This window comes from Rissa tridactyla, chromosome 2 (genome assembly GCF_028500815.1).
Source record: "Rissa tridactyla isolate bRisTri1 chromosome 2, bRisTri1.patW.cur.20221130, whole genome shotgun sequence".
Classification (NCBI taxonomy): domain Eukaryota; kingdom Metazoa; phylum Chordata; class Aves; order Charadriiformes; family Laridae; genus Rissa; species Rissa tridactyla.
In genome coordinates this window covers 126,041,124-126,047,896 of record NC_071467.1, presented here as the reverse complement: position 1 = coordinate 126,047,896, position 6,773 = coordinate 126,041,124, and positions in this window count along the sequence as shown.

The window sequence follows — 6,773 nt, the reverse complement described above, 5'->3', positions numbered from 1 at the left end:
AATGTTGCAAGGAAAACGAAGGTATGAGTGTCACTGCGTGAAAGTACAAGCTGAGGAGGGTGCGGGCAGCCATCTGCCTCCCGCCCAGGCTCGAGACCCACGGGTGTGCATGGGGTGGGAGGCAGTCGGCATTCACCCCTGAACCGCAGAGTGCTTTGACTGCAGAAACACTTTGTACAAGGAAATAATTGGCACTTCCTTTTCTTTGATGAGTACAGTGAGCAGTTGCCAGAGCCTCCATCAGCGAATACCTTTTTTTTTTTTTTTTCTTTAAAAAGTTTTTTTTTTTTCAAGGTTGAAATTTGGAATCGGGAAGGAGAAACATCCAGGTGTGGGGAGAGGCCGGAGACACCCACCCCCGAGAGCCGACTGAACTGCCACGGGCAGGTTGGAAAAACCCATCGCGGAGGCTGTGCTCACTGGGCGGGAAAGTTGGTCAAGGACACGGCCGCGTTGCCAGTGAGAGAGCGCGGAGCTGAGCAGGTGCGCATGGAGGCTGCAAGGCTGCAGATTCCCAGTTATCGGGAACAAACAGGTCCATCCATGTCAGCAAAGCCCCCGAGTTGTACAAACACTGCACCAGGCCCCTTCACAGAGCAGTTTGTATCTGCTGCAAATGCACGCCTTAGCACTTCTGTTTGAAGGCAGAGCTTGCAATGGCAGAGGGCTGAACTCTGCCATCTCCTGTAGCCATAGAAGCAAACAGCCTGAATCCCCAAGGCAGGATGGATGGGTTATCCATCCCCTGCATTGCTCTTCAGAGGAGTCTTTGGCTGGAGGAGGACCTTCAGGGGGTTACTTGGAAAGCTACGTGCTTCAAACTGGGGGAAATGTCTTCTCAAAGGGCTCTTCTCTCTGCTTCAGTCCTTGTACCTCAGCTTGAGAAGATTGTGGTTCAAATTGTTTCATGGAACAGCATTGGGTGCTACTTACATGGTGGTAGAAAGGCAGAAGCAAATATGTCGTGTTAAAAGCCCACCTGGCCCAGAAGTTGCAGCTTGAAATGAAGCACATGTAGGGAGGCCTGCTGGGTTACCGCTGTACGACAGCTCTTCTCGTTCATGGTTGATGCTCCGGAGACCTCATGCCTGGAATTAGCCTCACGGCTAGATGATTGCCACCTTGATTTTCATTTACTTAACGCAGATAGTCAAAGCTGTGTGATTCATAAGCAGTGGTGATGGTGATGAGGCTGACACTAATGCCCCTTTTTATGCCACTTTGGCAGGTCCAATTGCCAACACACAGCTGAAGATTGCCTCTGACCTGGGATGACTTGGTTCCCATATAGTCCCAGAATATGGGAGGATCTTGAGCAGAACCTCAGGTACCCCTCAGTCCCCTTCCCTCTGCTCGTTTGGCTCAAATGCGGATGCAGAAGCCCCAGGAAGCAACCCAGATTTGCGCACAGTAGAGACATCCTGATAGCTGACTTCTTTGCTGCACAACACTTCAGGACAGAGAAAACACATGGATAAATGGCCAGCTAACATGTGCGCCTGGGTCCCCAGTGGCAGATGACACAAATTATTTAACAGTGCTGCATTTCCACAACGTCTAACCTCGTACCTCTTAGGGTGGTTTGCGGTACAGAGATCGGTCCATGCTGCACGGAGGACTTTTTTTTTTTTTTTCCTTTGGCCTTTTTATCCTTGCCCAATAGCAACCTCTCTGGCCTCCTCTCATGCTGCTTGATGGTGTGTGTGCGGCTTGGCAGCCCCGTTTCCTACTGTGGAGTGTGCGTTGGCCCTCCGCGTGCCCACGCACAGGCTTCCCCTTGTTGGTAGTTTGGCGCCAGGCCAGAGCGACCCCCCCTGACATCTGCAGGGGAGCATCTGCCCTGTTGGTCCCTTGATAAGAGTATAAGCAAAAAACGCGGGGTTAACGCACCAGAAAACAAAAGTGCTGGTTCTTACATTTCACCCGGGAAATTTAGTCGTAATTTACAGTCATTTGCTGCGTGCTGAGCGGAGGAGCTGTGCTAAAATAGCGACGTACCGGGGAACCCTCTTCTGTCACTCAGTGGCTGCTTTCTTTTTGCTTATCTGCGCACAGTAAATTCTGTGATAAACCTGGGCAGAAAAGTCCTGGTTTTCGTATAGGAGAGGTTCCTCCATGGCTTTCTAAGTCAAAGTGGGGATGTCACTTTTTAACTTCACTGTAAATAAAACTTTCTGGGTAGCTAACTCCACGTAAGCCCCGCCACGGGGTTGTTCTTGCACAGCAGCCTTGTGTGAACGTGGGTGGGCTGAATTAAAGTGCTGCTGCGAATAGCCAGGGGGATCGCCTGCCAGCGTTACCAGGAATTACCTGGCACCTGCAGCCAAAAATTCCTTGGCATAAATGAGCAGGCTGCGGGCTCAGCCTTTGCTCCTGTGCTGGAGGTGCGTCAGCCTCCTCCTGCTGCCCCACCGGTACCACAGCTCCTGGGCCACACTCAGACCGTACGTCTGGCCCTGAGAAGCCTCCTGATGTGCTGAAGCCAAGAAGAGAGAGTGTCACGTTCGCAGGGCTGTGTGAGAAGACAAACATGGGATGGGTGGGGATGATAAGGCTCAGTGACTACATCCACAGCTAGTAATTATTTTCAAATCACGAAGTTCCTTGTATTTGCTCCTTCCCACCCACCAGGTTTCTGCAGGTCTGCAACCAGGTCAGGTTCTTTAAAAATAGTTCTGGAGCTGAAGAGCAAAGTGCTCTCATGTTCTGATGTCCCTAGGTGTCTCTGGTGTGGCTGTCCAGTCATGGCTTGGCCTTCAAACACACTCGGCACAAGCCCCAGATGGCTGCTGCAGTAAGCATTTGCTTTGCCTCTTTACCCATTTTACCCCCAAAATGTCCAGAAACAGTGCTGTCGGAGTTATGACAGAGCTAAGTTTGCCTTAGTGCCGCAAGAGTTTCCTGGTTTAGTCCTAGTATTTCATTAGAAATAAAATAAAACTACAGGATCCCCAGAACCAGGGCACAGCTTTGCCCGACAGTTCACACGTCTGCAGCCATGCATACGTACCCTGGCGATCATGTAGTCACTGATAGCAGTGGCTGCCTCTTGGCCTACAGACTGGCGTAATTTAGGCTCAGTTGCTAGTTCAGCCCAGAGACCGAACCACAGGACTTCCCGCCTTACAAACCACCTGATGCCTACCAACCGCTGAGGTTTCCACGGAGGAGAGATCATCTTTAGCGTCGTCCTGCTGGGGTGCAGCTGTATTTCCGTGCCGGTGCGCTCCCAGCTCAGGACCTGTGCATTCGGGCATGCTCAGGCTTGGCAGTCTCACGGCTGGCTTGAGAACGGTGGGAAGGTGGCCTCAGGAGTGCGCATGGCCACCTGAGGATGCGGCGAGAGCCTCTCGGAGCCTGCGGTGCTGCCCTGGCTGGCCAGACTTGCTGTGGACAAACCCGAACGAGGGTGACCACACAGCCATGGGTTGCATTCCCGGTGTTGCTATGGCCTAAAATGATAAACTGGTCTAGTAAAAGCGAAGCCTCGACACGAACAGCTGGGTTTCAGTCTCCAATCTGTTCATCCCTTGCTATGTGCTCTTGGACACGTCAAGTACCTACCCTTGCTCTGCCCGAGCTGCCCTTGCTGCATGACACAGCTCTTGCCACGTGTGAATACCGTGGGCTTTCATTCCACGGCATTAGCTGACTGCTGGGAGAGCCCCCACAGGAACCTTTGTGTTTCCCAAAGTGCTGAAGAGCTGCCACGTATTAGGAAGGGACTTTCCTGCACTTAAAAACAGCTTATAAACAAGTGTCTGCCAGGGTGGGTTTTCTCTCCTCTGGAGAGTGTTAAAAGACTTAAGAGAGAGCAAGACTCCGGTGGCTCAACTCATTAATACACTAGGACTTTAATATAAAGTTTAAAAGGAATGCCTTGAAGGAAAATGGTGTTTCTCATATATGAATAAAGTCTAATAACAATAAGAACAACATTTTAAAAGGATTGCGTAATGTTGTTAACTTCACCTTAAACCTAGTGTTATGGTTATGAGTGAACCATATGGGTTCATACCTCCCTCGAGTGAGTCACGGACAGCGTGTTCCCTTCATGTTTCCTCTTGTTGCAGGTATGACCACAGCCTCCCCTGTGCTGAGAGTAGTTTTAATGCAAAGATGTGGCTCAGTGTTCTAGCTTTGAATGGCCAAAAATCTCCAACGCTAGCTAGCACTTTAGAAAGGGCTGTATACGTCAAACCACAGCTCAAGGTCTCGGTCGTTTTGTTGGTACAGGAACCAAACCACTTGTGAGGACCTTGCTGCAGAGAGTGGTGACAAGGTAAGCACTACTCAGCCCCAAAAAAGGCCGGTTAGGAGAGTCTCGTACGCCTCTGTCCCCTTCACCTCTCCACCCAGCAGCTATCCATCCTGCATCTCCCCTGGATGCTGCTGCCCCCGCAGCAGATAAACTGGGCTCTGGTGCCTGGCTGTGCCCCCCCTGCTTCTGCACAAAGGCCAATGACTTCCCCAAAACCCATCTTCATCGACCCCTTTAAATTGAGCTGCCAGGTGCTGCCCGCAGCAGCCAAAGCTGTGGTCCATGAGCCGCCCCACGCGTGCCACCCTGCTGGCGCTCCCTCCATGAGCAGGCGGACTGGCCAGCAGCCCGGAACGGTCTCTAACCACAGAGCAAGATTTGTCTGCGCCTGCCAAAGCCCAAAGTCTTGACCAAACAGAAACTAGGCTGCTCGGGGTAGAATCGGCTGTTGCAAAGGAAAAAAAAGTGCTTTCCCTCAGGAGTACCACCTCCCCACACACAGCGCGAGCGAGCAGGAGCAGAGCCCCTTCCCCAGCCCACCGCCGGGCTCCCTGCCCAGGGCAGCCCTTGCCTGGGAGCTTTTGGCTGGAAGGGTCAAAAAGGGAGTGTGACAGAGGGAAGTGCAAGCACCTCAGGCAGAGAGAGAAATGCAAAACCCAGCAGGTAAAGGGCATTCCCTCAACCTCAAATAGAATCATAGGATCGTTTTTGTTGGAAGAGACCTTTAAGATCATCACATCCACCCATTAACCTAGCACTGCCAAGTTACCACTAAACCATGTCCCTCGGCACCACATCTACCCGCCTTTTAAATACCTTCAGAGGCGGTGACTCACCCACTTCCCTGGGCAGCCTGTTCCAACGCTTGGCAAGCCTTTAAGTGTAAAAATTTTTCCTAATATCTAATCTAAACCTCCCCTGGTGCAACTTAAGGCCATTCCCTCTTGCCCTATCACTCGCTACTTGGGAGAAGAGACCGACCCCCACCTGGCTACAGCCTCCTTTCAGGTACTTGTAGGGAGTGATAAAGTCTCCCCTCAGCCTCCTTTTCTCCAGGCTAAACATCCCCAGTTCCCTCAGCCTCTCCTCATAAGACTTGTGCTCTAGACCCCTCACCAGCTTCATTGCCCTTCTCTGGACACACTCCACCACCTCAGTGTCCCTCCTGTAGTGAGGGGCCTGAAACTGGACGCAGTATCCGAGGTGTGGCCTCACCAGTGAAGAGTACAGGGGGACGATCACTTTCCTAGTCCCACTGGCCACACTATTTCCGATACAGGCCAGGGTGCTATCGGCCGCCTTGGCCACAGTTTTTCACAGCCTGAAAATGTATTCCAAAAGCCGCCATTTCCTTACACACCGTTTGCACCAGCATCCTTTTAGCTCGCCTCATCTGAGTGCCTGGACATTAACCTACAGCCAGACACTGAGCTGCAGAGCCCTGCCTGGTTTTCCTTCCTCCCCTGAGGAAGAGGAGCCGTGTCATTCCCCAGTATTTCTGGAAGGGGGCACTCTGGCACCACGATTGCAGCGCAGCAGGCTGCTGTCTGCGGCAGGGCTGCTCTCTGCTGCTGTTTGCTCCTCAGCCCAAAAGGGAAGCTGTTAGGAAAAAAATAAACAGTTTCTATCCAGCTTTGAGACAGAGCCACTAGAAGAGAAGGATAAACTGCAGCTCTAGGGACAAAGATAATGTAGCAGTGAATTTATTGAAATGTCAGGGCAAATGGGAATGACATAACCAAATAATCAAAAGGGGAAAAGAAAAGAAAGTAACCGAGATGATAAAAAATTAAAATGGCAAACACAGCACGACAAGGAGCAATTACCGCGGGCTGGAAGCAAAGAAAATGTGCAGCACAGAGATATACAGAGAGTAGTGGTAGAGCGCAGCTCGAAATGAAAACAATAAAACAAAAATATAATTAAGAACAATTCAAGCCACCCAGATGCATTCATAGTTCAGCTTGGATGCCAAATTCGGTTAATAACTGCTTCCAGCTGCTAGCGATGCACAGACATTTCTCACTGCAGCCTCTGCGGTGGAGCCAGGAGAGCATCAGCCCCGCAAACAGGCACCGCGGTGACGGCACAGGCCCTGGAAGAGTGCGAGGGAGCAGGAGGGAATTGAAAGAGGGAAAGAGCCCTAAATCACTGCTGAGCGTAATCAGGACTACAACATAGTCTACCGAACCCCTCTCGGGGCTGGGCATTTGGGGCAGGGGAGGGGATGCTGCAGCTTCAGAGCCCGCGTATCGGAGTAATTCTGTACCGTCTCTGCCTTCGTCCGCCATTCCTGCCCCACATCTCCCCTCCTGGACACAGTTTCTTCCAGGGAGAGAAAGATGAGGGCAAGAGCCTTAAGAGCAAGCAGTCCTTTACAGAATCAGCCTGCACACTGCCTGTCAGTCTGGGGCTTGATAATAATAATAATAACAGGTACCATTAATTTTCCTCCTGTTTTGGTTGTTGATTTTTTTTTTAGCTGTGTATTAGGATCCACCTTTTTCTGAGT